Source organism: Cetorhinus maximus, chromosome 6, assembly GCF_964194155.1.
Source record: "Cetorhinus maximus chromosome 6, sCetMax3.hap1.1, whole genome shotgun sequence".
Classification (NCBI taxonomy): domain Eukaryota; kingdom Metazoa; phylum Chordata; class Chondrichthyes; order Lamniformes; family Cetorhinidae; genus Cetorhinus; species Cetorhinus maximus.
The window spans coordinates 39,258,696-39,271,100 of NC_135884.1; the positions used below are offsets into that span (position 1 = coordinate 39,258,696).

The 12,405-nt window shown below is 40.7% G+C and overlaps 1 protein-coding gene across 6 annotated transcripts in view; it reads right to left on the reverse strand.

Annotated features, from left to right (window-relative positions):
• cadpsa (Ca2+-dependent activator protein for secretion a) overlaps positions 1-12,405 on the reverse strand; it is a 580,082-nt gene that overhangs the window by 317,407 nt on the left and 250,270 nt on the right. The gene's annotated exons all lie outside the window — the stretch shown is intronic.

Consider the following 12,405-nt stretch of genomic DNA (forward strand, 5'->3'; position numbering starts at 1 on the left):
AGTTTTCAATCCAATTTATTACCATCTCATAGTTTCCTGCATGAATTTATTTAAAGTGATTTTCTTGGTATGTTGGCAATACCGGCAAGGCTGCCATTTATTGCCCATCTCCAAATGGCCTTGGAAAGACAGGGGGGTGACTTCCTTCTTAAACCACTTCAGTCCATGTGACGAAGGTTTTCCTCAATGCTGTTAGGGAGAAAGTTCCAGGATTTTGAACCAGCAATTGCGATATGTGGTATGGGACTTGGAAAGGAACTTCAAAGTGATAGTGATTCCATGTACTTGCTGCCCTTGGCCTTCTAGATGGTGGATGCTATGGATTTGGTAGGTGCTGCCAAACAGACGTTGGCAAGTTGCTGCAGTGTCTGCTGTAGAAAGTACATATAGTAGCCACGATATGTTGATGAAGGGGACGGATGCTTAGGTGAGTGCACAAAGTGCCAATCAAACTACTTTGTATTGGATTGTGTTCAGGCAAATTCAAGTTATGTGGCACTTTAACAAAGGCCTTTTGAAAGTCCACATGCACAAAATCAACTGCACTACCTTTATCATCCCTCTTGTTATTTCATCAAAGAACTCAAATTCAGATGTAACCTGTATTTAATCAAGTCAATGTCCAACTGGGAATTTTTCACATTCAATTCATCAGAATCAGTCACGTGGCATTTCAGTTACTGCTCAGACATTTGATCTCGACTAAACCAATTCAGCATAATACCCATTGATACTCTACCTGATTTATTTTAAGCTGTTCGAAATACCTGAAAACACGGCCTCTTCTTTGTGTAAATTTAGCATTTTCCTTGTACAAATGAATGCCTCTAGTCTGCAATCTTCCTCTGAAGAAAGCAGATCAGTGTTGCCGTTTTCATTGTTATAAGGTACAATAATTCCTTTGAATAACCTATTTGTGACTGTATGCAAATACAGACCAATGTGCAAGAGTTTCAAAGCAGAATTGAGAATATATACCCACTATTATCTGTAATTTAGAAAGCATTTAAGAAAAACACATTACTGTTATCATACATTCATGAATAATAATCATTCGTCGCAGACAGTGATGAGTTTCAGTCTGCTCCAGTAAGCTAAATACCAACAGAATACATTGATTGGAGTTATTTAGCACAATAATAGATATTATAAGAAGACAGGAACAGAACAAGGCCATTTATTCCCTTGAACCTGATCCATTCAAAACAACCATTCAATTAGATCATAGCTGATCTGTATCTCTACTCCATTTATCCGCCTTTGATCCATATCCCTCGATACCCTTACCTAACAAAAATCCATTGATCCCAGTCTTAAAACTTCAAATGAGCCAGTATTCACTGAACAACATAAGAACTAAGAGCAGGAGTAGGCAATTCAGCCCCTCGAGCCCCTGAGATCATGGCTGATCTCATTTCAGCCTCAACTCCAATTTCCCGCCCTCTTCCCATAACATTTCAACCCGTTACTAATTAAAAATCTGTCTATCCCCTCCTTAAGTTTATTCAGCATCCTGGCATTCACTGCACTCTGAGGTACTGAATTCCACAGATTCACGACCCTTTGAGAAAAGTAATTTCTCTTCATCTCTGATTTAAATCGACCACCCCTTAGCCTAAAACAATGGCCTCTTGTTCTAGAATGCCCCACAAGGGGAAACATCCACTCCTCGTCTACTTTGTCTATCTCCTTTAGCATCTTATATACCTCAATTAGATCTCCTCTCATCCTTCTAAACTCGAGCGAATAAAGGCCTAAATTGCTCAATCTCTCCTCATAAGACAAGCATCTCTGGAATCAATCTAGTGAACCTCCTCTGAACCGCCTCCAATGCAACTACATCCTTCCTCAAGTAACGGGACCAAAACTGCACAGCACTCCAGGTGCGGTCTCACCAATGCCTTGTACAGTTGCAACAACACTTACCTATTTTTATACTCTATTCCTCAGCAATAAATGCCAAATTTCTATTTGCCTTCATTCTTACCTGCTGTACCTGCATTCTAACTTTCAGCGATTCATGCACGAAGACACCCAGATCACTCTGCACTGAAGCATTCTGAAGTTTCTCTCCATTTAAATAATAAGTCGCCTTTTTAGCCTTCCGACCAAAATGGATAACTTCACACTTATCCACGTTAAACTCCATCTGCCAAATTTTGGCCCATTCATCTAACCTGTCCATATCCATTTGTAAATTTCTTATTTCTTCATTGCAACTTACTTTCCCACCTATTTTGGTGTCATCTGCAAATTTAGCTTTAGTACCTTCTATCCCTGAATCCAAGTCATTAATATAGATTGTAAATAGTTGGGGCCCAAGGACTGAACCCTGTGCACCCCACTAGTTACAGCTTGCCATCCAGAAAAAGACCCATTTATCCCGACTCTGCTTTTTCTGTTGGTGAGCCAATCCTCTATCCAAGTTAATACATTACCCCTGTGATCTTATCTTGTGCATTAATCTTTTGTGCGGCACCTTATCAAAGGCCTTCTGAAAGTCCAGATATACTACATTTACAGGATCCCCATTATCCACTTTGCTTGTCACATCTTCAAAGGACTCTAGCAGATTAGTCAAACACAATTTACTCTTCATGAAATCATGCTGACTCTGATGGATTGCATTTTGACTTTCCAAATGCCCCATTACTATTTCCTTAATAATGGATTCCAACAATTTCCAAACGACAGACGTTAAACTAACTGGTCTATAGCTTCCTACTTTCTGCCTCCCCCCTTTTTGAATAAGGGCATTATATTAGCATTTTTCAAATCCATTGGAGCCTTTCCAGAATCCAGGGAGTTTTGGAATATTATAGCCAATGGATCCACTATCTCCGCCGCCACTTCCTTTAAGACCCTGGGATGTAGGCCATCAGGTCCTGGGGACTTGTCACCCTTTAATCCCAAAAGTCTGCTCAGTACTTTTTCTCTAGTGATGGTGATTGTTCTAAGTTCCTCCTTCTCTATACCCTCTGCACTACCTGTTACTATTGGGGTGGTACTAGTGTCCTCCACCGTGAAAACTGAGACAAAATATTGACTAAGCGTCTCTGCCATTTCTGCATTCCCCACTATTAACTCCCCAGTCTCGTCCTCCAAGGGACCAACATTCACTTTAGCTACTCTCTTTCCTTTTATATACTTGTAGAAGCTTTTGCTATCAGTTTTTACATTTTGCGCTTGTTTTCTTTCGTAATTTATCTTTGCTCTTTTTATTATTTTTTTAGTAACCCTTTGTTGATCTTTAAAAGTTTCCCAATCTTCCAGCCTGCCAATAACCTTTGCAATTTGGTATGCCTTAGTTTTTGCCTTTAAGTTATCTTTAACTTCCTTGCATAGCCATGGATGCTTTTCCCCCCTCTTACCATCTTTCTTCCTCTTTGGAACATATTTTACTTGGGAGGAATTGAGTATCTCCTTAAATATCTGCCACTGTTCATCAACTGTCCTACCTTGTAGTCTTCATGCCGAGTCCACTAGGGCCAAATCTATCCAAGCTAATACATTACCCCTAACTCAGTGTGATCTTATCTTGTGTATTAATATTTTGTGCCTATGTAGCTACCTTTGTTTAACTCCAGAACACTAGTTGGAACTCAAGTTTCTCACACTCAAACTGAACTTGAAACTCTAGCATGTTATGATCACTCTTCCCTAGAGGGTCCTTTACTATAAGATCATTAATTAATCTCATCTCATTACACAAAACCAAATCCAGAATAGCCTGCTCCCTGGTTGGTTTCACAACATATTGCTCCAAGAAACAATCTCTAATACACTCTATGAACTCTCCCTCGAGGCTACCCTTACCAATTTGATTAGTCCAGTCTATATCCATATTAAAATCGCCCATGATTATTGCCGTACCTTTCTTACATGCTCCCAGTATTTCCTGGTTTTTACTGTGTCCTATTGCTAAACTACTATTTGGGGACCTATAGATTACTCCCACCAGGGCCTTCCTTCCCTTGCCATTTCTTATTTCTACCTAGGCTGACTCTACATCTTGCTCTCCAGCGCCTATATCATTCCTCACTATAGCACTGATCTTTTCCTTTACTAACAAAACTACACCACCTCCTTTTCCTTCCTGCCTATCCTTCCGAAACACTGAGTACCCTTGGATATTCAACTCCCAAACCTGTTCTCCCTGTAACCACGTCTCAATAATCGACACCAAATCATACCTATTTATCTCTATTTGCGCATTAGTTTTATTCCAAATGCTACGCGCCTTCAGATACAAAGCCTTTAAGTTTGCCCTATTGTCAATTTTCCCTACTCTTATATGACTCTTTGGTGCAATATGGTGTTCACACACTCTGTCCCTTCCTTTCACTTTTTGGTAACAATCAGCCTCATCACTAACCTGCACTCTTACCCTCTCCTTAAACTTTGACTTTTTATATTTCCATGCAACTGGACCCCCCCCCACCGCCCCACTATTTAGTTTAAAGCCCTATCTACAACCCTAGTTATGCGATTAGCCAGGACACTGGTCCCAGCATGATTCAAGGGGAGCCCATCCGAACAGAATAGCTCCCTCTTTCCCCAGTACTGGTGCCAATGTCCCATGAATTCAAACCCATTTCTCCCACACCAATCTTTGAGCCATGCATTTACCTCTTTAATCTTATTGACCCTGTGCCAATTAGCTTGTGGCTCAGGTAGTAATCCGGATATTACTACCTTTTTGGTTCTGCTTTTTAATTTAGCCCCTAGCTGCTCGTATTCCCTCAGCAGAACCTCTTTCCTCATTCTACCTATATCGTTGGTACCCTACGTGGACCACAACAACTAGATCTTTCCCCTCCCACTCCAAGTTTCTCTGCAGCCCAGATGAGACATCCTTAACCCTGGCACCAGGTAGGCAACACAGCCTTCGGGACTCTTGATCCTGGCTACAGAGAACAGTATCTATTCCCCTAACTATGCTATCGCCAATTACAACTACATTTCTCTTTTCTCCCCCCCACTTGAATGGCTCCCTGTACAACGGTGCTATAGTCAGTTTGCTCATCTTCCCTACAGTCCCCGCTCTTGTCCACGCAGGGAGCAAGAATCTCGAACCTGTTGGATAAGGTCAAGGGCTGAGGCTCCTGTAGTGCTACTTCCTGGATCCCTCTACCTGCCTCACTCATAGTCACACCCTCCTGTCCCTGACCACTGGCCGAATTTAAGGTAGTTAATCTAAGGGGTGTGACTGTCTCCTGAAACACAATGTCCAGGTAACTCTCCCCCTCCCTGATGTGTCCCAGTGTCCGAAGCTCAGACTCCAGCTCATCAGCTCTGAGCCAGAGTTCCTTGAGCAACCAACATTTGCTACAGATATGGTCACTAGGAACCACAATGGGGTCCACCAGCTCCCACATCATGCAGCTACAACACATCGCCTGGCCCTGCATCTCTATTTTATTTTATTAGTTTTTCAATTTGTTTTTAAACTTTCCTACTGGTCTTTAGTTTATCAATCTGTAAAATATTTCTCCTATTTACCTTTAATCTGAAAGCAAGTTAGAATAGAGATTCAAAATACACTTTTTAAAATCAACTGGAACTTGCTCTCTCTGCTGAGATGAAGCTGAAGTGTTAGGCCTCCAATCCTGGGCCCCAGTAGTCACTTTTAATCCGAAATCAACTTAGAATAAGTAGTTCAAACTAGCAGTTACTTACCAACCAATGAGCTTACAGTTTTCCTGTGATGTCACTCATTGTTTTTTTTTTCACTCGGCGACAGTGACTGAAGAGGACACTCTTCCCAGGCTGCTTCACGGCAACAGTGACTGCAGAGGACACTGTTCCCAGACTCACATTCTTTTGGAAGCAGTGTTTTCCAGATTTTCATTACCCTTTGAGTGAAAAGTGCTTTCTATTCACACTCCAAAATGGCCCAACTCTTGGTCAAGATTTTACCTCTTTGTTCTGGATTGCTCCGCCAGTGGAAGTAGTTCTCTATATCTATCCTATCAAATCTCTTTATCATTTTAAAGAATTTAATTAGCTCAACTGTCAACCTTCTAAAGTCAAAGGAATACAAGCCAAGTGTATGCAACCTGCCTTCATAATTTAACCTTTTAATCCATAAGTGGATATGCATTCTTCTCCCTCCAGAGCTAATTAAATTGTGCAGCCTAATAAGTGGCCACTAAAAAGAACCACTGGAGGTGCTTAAAAAACAGCTGAAGAATGCTTTTATTTTTATTTTCATGTGGTCAGAAGGAGCAAGACTCAAAAAAAATACTGGTCTGCTGATGGTTTGTGCAAGGCTTTCCAGGGGTTGGCCTGCTCCCCTTTTCAACCAGGCCCGAATGGCTAGGTGGCTCAGTGTAGGAATTAGCTTATTACTTAACCTCCAACATAATGCTAGCTGCTACCACAAAATTCATGCATGTAAATAATTTTAAAGGGAAGAAAAATAAGAATATAACAAAATGCAAAAAAAGCCAAGAAATGACCATTTGTACCTCATTGTCTTACATGTCATGAGGCTGAATAGCTTAGGTGAAGCGTTTGCTGTACTGGCCTTTCAGTTTTCATTACATTATCCAAAACAAGTCAGGACTTTTAAATTCCAAGGGATCACGCTTGAGCCAGGACTGGGGGTGGCTCATCCTCTCCAGCATTAAACCTGCTGTAAATTGCAAGTGAGCTCACTTAAATATAGATTTGTGGTTCCAACCTTGTTGGGCAGTAGGGAGTAGGGCACTGAGAGTATTTGGAAAGTAGGGTGTAGTCTTTAAAAAGCTCAGAATTGCTAAAGCATGCAGCAGCAGGTTGGAGGACCATGTAACTAGGAGAGTGTTTTTGGCATAGTTAGTTTACCCCACAGCCACAAGCAGAACTAGATTGGCAGATGATTGTGGCTGCAGGTCAACATGTAGTATCTAGCTCAGTTCTTGGTGAAATGCACTCTTCTGACACAGAGCTGTCGTTAATGTCTACATAGCATTTGTGTGACCTGTAAAGTCATCCTTTCCTTTGCTTCATCCTCTCCTCCTATGTTATCATGGCAAACAAAGGAATGCCAAATTGGAGATGCTATGCCTGGTTCTCAGAACCTCTCCTGGTCGGAGGGAAAAATATCCTGATGGTGTCTCAGTGTCTCAAGCAGTTATTACTGGTTAGTTGTCATTGGTACATTGTAAGCATAAACTCGGGGATGGAAATTATAATTACAGTATTCTAAGAGTTAATTCTAAAATCTTTACCTGAAATATACATGTGGACAAAAGTGGGCTGATATTACACTACATGAAATTAGTAACAAACAAAATGTATTTGTCTGTAATTTTAACAAAGGTGCTAACTCATTTATTTAATGCATTCATTACTAATTTTTACACAGCAGTTTTTTCAAATCACAGATCTTCTTAGTCAGTTTTATTCAGTTCTAAAAATGTGTATTCATGTGTGTTTTATGAAATCATTGTACATTATGATTGCATTGGTAAATACTGATGCATACATGCTTCTTCACATGACTATGCTTGTGCTGGGACCAAATGAGTAAAGGTGATGAAGCAACTTGTTTGATCTTTATTTCTCGTGAATAGTTAAGGCTGGGGACCAGAGGTAGGTAAGAGGAAGGCCCTGGAAGCCAGTTGTCATGCCAATTGGAATCATCATCCATCATTATACATTGGTGGCTCCCTGCGATGGGGGGTGGTGTCAATGGGAATCTTATGCTTAGTGAGGAGCATGAGAGTGGGTTGAGCACCAAGATAAATGGGGATAAAAGGAGCAAGAGCAGGGAGAGCATAGCGAGGGCAGGGCCAGGAACTGAGAGAGACAGGAGGCGGGATAAAAGGAACGAGAGCAGGGAGAGGGAGAGAGGGAGAGAAAACAGCGAGAGTGGGACCAACGCAGAGAGATGTGGATTAAAGGAGCAAGAGCCTGCAGGGAGAGCAAAAAATAATCAAGGTCTGATGTTTCAAGACAACAGGTAGGTGATTGGTTGGTGAGTACTACTTTTATTTGCTCTTTAAGTTGAGGCAGTGGTTTAAACTAGCAGCTGGGAAAATATAACTTACTTAATTGAATCAACAAATCATGTAAACTAATTAGCTAATAAAACAAGAAGTAGAGTGAATAAAAACCTTAACTAATTAAATGTATAAAACAAGGTTAGATAGTTATTACAGGGCAGGTGGTGTGTCGTAGCTGCAGCATTTGGAAGTTGGTGGAAACCAGCGAGACACTGAGGGACCGTTTCTGCAGTAAGTATCAGTACTCAAGGAACTTCAGCTCAGACACTGAATGGGAGTCCAAGCTGCAGACACCACCATCCATCAGGAATCAGGGAAAGACCTATCTGGATATTTTGATCCAGAAGACAGTAACATCCGTTAGTTAGTGGTTTAGATTTGATTAGGATGCAACTGCGAGTCAGGCTGGTATAGGGTTCTAGAATGCAGTGACAGAGGAGTCTCAATCTTTCACCTTGTCCAACAGGCACAAGATATTTGCTACCTGCACAGATGAGAACAAAGACTGCAGGGAGGATGGGCAATTTGACCACAGCACCATGATACAGGAGGTTGTTCAAGTGGGGAGAGTAAAGGGAAGATGGTAGTGGAAGTGGTTAATATAGGCTGGATTATACATGCTATTCACTGCAGCTATGACTGGTAATTCACAGGCTGTGTTACCTGCCCAGTGCCAGGTTTAGGGCTATTTCTTTGCAGCTGGAAAAGAACTTGGAACATGAGGGGCAATGATCCAGTTGTCATGGTCCACATAGGAACCATAGATAGAACTAGACATATAGAACTAGACTTCACTAGAAGTGAAGTTCTGTTGAGGGAGTTTGAGAAACAAATTAATAAGCCAAACAGTACAGGAAATAGTCTCTGTATTATTACCTGAGTCATGCGTAATTTGACATGGCGTCAGACCAGAGAGTTGAATGCGTGGCTCAAAGAGTGGTGTGGCAGTCAGGGGCTTTGATTCTTGGGGCACTGGTATCAGTACTGGGAAGAGAGGGAACTGTATTGGGCTCTATTTAAACCGTGCTTGAATCAGTGTCTTAACAAATCAAAAGTAGATAACTAAGGTTACTGAAAGGATTATAAACTAAAAAGGTGTGTTGGGGGAGGGTTCAGGTGAAGGGGAATTCATAAATCTAAAGAGAAAAGTCAAGTTCAAGGAGCAGCGCTACAATCAAAGATAAGCAGAATATGATAGGAAGGAACAGGGGGTTTAACAGTAATAGTGCATCAGTGAAGAAGGACAGATCAGGGAAAAATGGTAAAAATTTAAAATTAAATATGCTTTACCTGAATGCATGAAACATTTGTAACAAGCTTGATGAATAGATCGCACAAATAGAGGTCAATGGGTTTACTCTAATAGCCATTACAGAGACCTGGCTGCATGGTGACCATATTTTGGGTATCTGACATTTTCAAAATATTGACAAAACAGAAAGGAAGAAGAGGTAGCCCTCTAATAAAGGATAATATAAGGAGAGCTGTAAGGAAGGATTTTGGCTCGGAAGATCAGGAAGTAAAATCAGTATTTCTGAGTAGATAACAACGGGCAGAAAACACTGATGCAAGCAGTTTATAGGCCTCCTAACAGTAGCTATACTTTTGGATCAAGGAATAAAGGAGCTTCTAACAAAGGTAATGTAATAATTATGAAGCACTTTAATCTTCATATAGACTAGACAAATTAAATTGACAAAAATAGTTTGGAGGATAAGTTCACGGAATGCATTCAAGACACTTTACTACAATACACCATGGAATCAACGAGGGAAGAGGCTATATGGATCTTATCTTGTGTAATGCACTTGCGATGCCATGGCGTACAAGGCTATGGGCCTAGTGCTGGAAAATAGGATTAGAATAGTTAGGTACTTGTTTGACCGGCGCAGACTCAATGGGCCGAAAGGCCTTTTTCCATGCTGTAGACCTCTATGACCCTATGACTCTAATGAGACAAGGTTTTAATTAGTAATCTCATAGTAAAAGATCTCTGGATCTCTGGAGAAAAATGATCACAATATGGTGAATTTCACAATGAGTTCGACATACATAAATGAAACCAGGGTCTTAAACTTAAATAAATTCAATTACATGGGTATGAGGGGTGAGTTAGTTAAGGTAGATTAGAAAATTAGAATAATAGGTATGACAATAGTTAAGCAATGGAAAACATTCAAAGAAATACTTGATAATTCTCAACGAATGTGAGAAATACAAACTCCATGTGAAAAGTGATCTATCCATGGCTAAAGAGATTAAGAGATTAAAAGGAGAGGTTTATAATTTTGCCAAGAAGTGTAGTAAACCTGAGGATTGGGAGAGCTTTAAAAACCAGGAAAGGATGATAAAAAATCTGATGGAGGAAGAAAATAGAATGACAGTAAGCTAGCAAGAAATATAAAAAGCTGATTGTAAAAGTTCTACAAGAATGTAAAAAATAGTAAAAGTACAAACGGATCCCTTAAAGACAGAGATGGGAGAAATTATGTAGGGAATAAGGAAATGGCAGAGAAATTTAAAAATATTTTGCATCTGTCTTCACAATAGAACACACAAAAACCATGCCGTAGCACAAATAATTGAGAACGAGGAGTCTGAGTGAGGAATTTAAAGTAATTAATATTAGTAAAGAAATTAGTACTCGAGAAACTAATAGGAATATAAGCAGACAAATCCCCTGAACCTAATGGCCCAGATCCTAGAATTCTAACAGAGGTGGCTGCAGTGATAGTGCATGCATCGTTTGTGATATTCCAAAATTCCCTAGATTTTGGAACGCTCCCAGTGGATTGGAAGTTAGCAAATATAACACCGCCATTCAAAAAAGGACAGGAAACCACAGGCCAATTAGCATGATGTCAATTGTTAGGAAAATGCTAGAATCCATTAATAAGCAAGTGGTAACAGGGCACTTAGAAAATCATAATATGATTAGGCAGAGTTAACACTGTTTTATGAGAGGGATATTACTTTTTGGCAAATTTAATAGTATTTTTGAGGATGTAACTAGCAGGTTAGATAAAGATATACTACATAGAGATGTAGTTTATTGAGATTTTCAAAAGACATTCAATATGGTGAAAAATTGTAATAACAAAAGGTTGTTGCACAAGATAAGGGCTCAGGGGTAATATATTAGTATGGCTAGGGGATGGATGGCAAGGGGATGGGTAAGTGACAGAAAACAGTAGAAATAAACAGGTCATTTTCAAGCTGGTAGACTGTAACTAGTGGGGTGCTGCGAGGATCAGTGCTGGGGCCTTAGTTATTTATATTTCACATTAATAACTGTATCACATTTGGTGATGATATAAAGCTAGGTGGGAAAGTAAGCTATAAGGAGGACACAAAGAAGAGCGGCATCCAGGCTGCCTTTCCCTGGGAATTGACGAAAGTTTGTGTAGCACTGCCAAGAGAACAAATTTCTTACCCAAAAAGTCTGCAAAGGGACATAGACACATTAAGTGGCAGGTGTGATGGAGGTTCACTTAAGTGAATGCTGGGTTATGAAGGTTGTCCTTCCTTAGGTATAACAGCTTTAAAGCTCCTGTCTAATGGCAAAGCTCTGGGAACTGAGGTCTACAAAGCCAGAGGCCAATGCTTGGTCATGAAAATCACCAAACTTTTTCAGTCTATGTGGGAGCAAGGAACCATTCCGCAAGAATACAAAGATGTCTCCATTGTCCATCTATACAACTGGAAAAGGCTTCGCCAATCTTGTGACAACCACAGCGGAATCTCATTCCTCTCCATCACTGGCAAAATTTGCACCAGAATCCTCCTGAGCTGCTTATTGCGTCATCTCGACTGGGATCTGCTCCAGAGAGCCAGTGCAATTTCAGGAAAGGTCGAGTAACCATTGATACGGTGTTTACTGTTAGACAGCTCCAGGAGAAATGCTACGAACAGAATATAGACTTCTACACCATGTTTGTTGACCTGACCAAAGCTTTCAACACAGTTAGCCACGAGAGCTTTGAAAGATAATAGAGAAATTCAGATGGCCTGAGAAATTCATCCCAATGGTTCAAATATTCTATGACAGCATGTTCGCATGTGTCCTGGATGATGGTGAGTCTTCTGAGCCATTCCCAGTGACTAATGGAGTTAAACAGAGCTGCGTGCTGGCACCAACCCTCTGTAGCATGTTTTTCTCTGCCATTCTCCTCAATGCCTTCCATGATGGTAATCCTAGCTTCAAAATCAGATATCGCATGGACAGGAAGCTGCTCAATCTGAGACAACTCCAGGCAAAGACCAAGGTTTCATAGAAACATAGAAACTAGGAGCAGGAGTAGGCCATTCGGCCCTTCGATCCTGCTCCGCCATTCATTATGATCATGGCTGATCATCGAACTCAATAGCCTGCTCCCGCTTTCTCCCCATATCCTTTGATCCCTTTCGTCCCAAG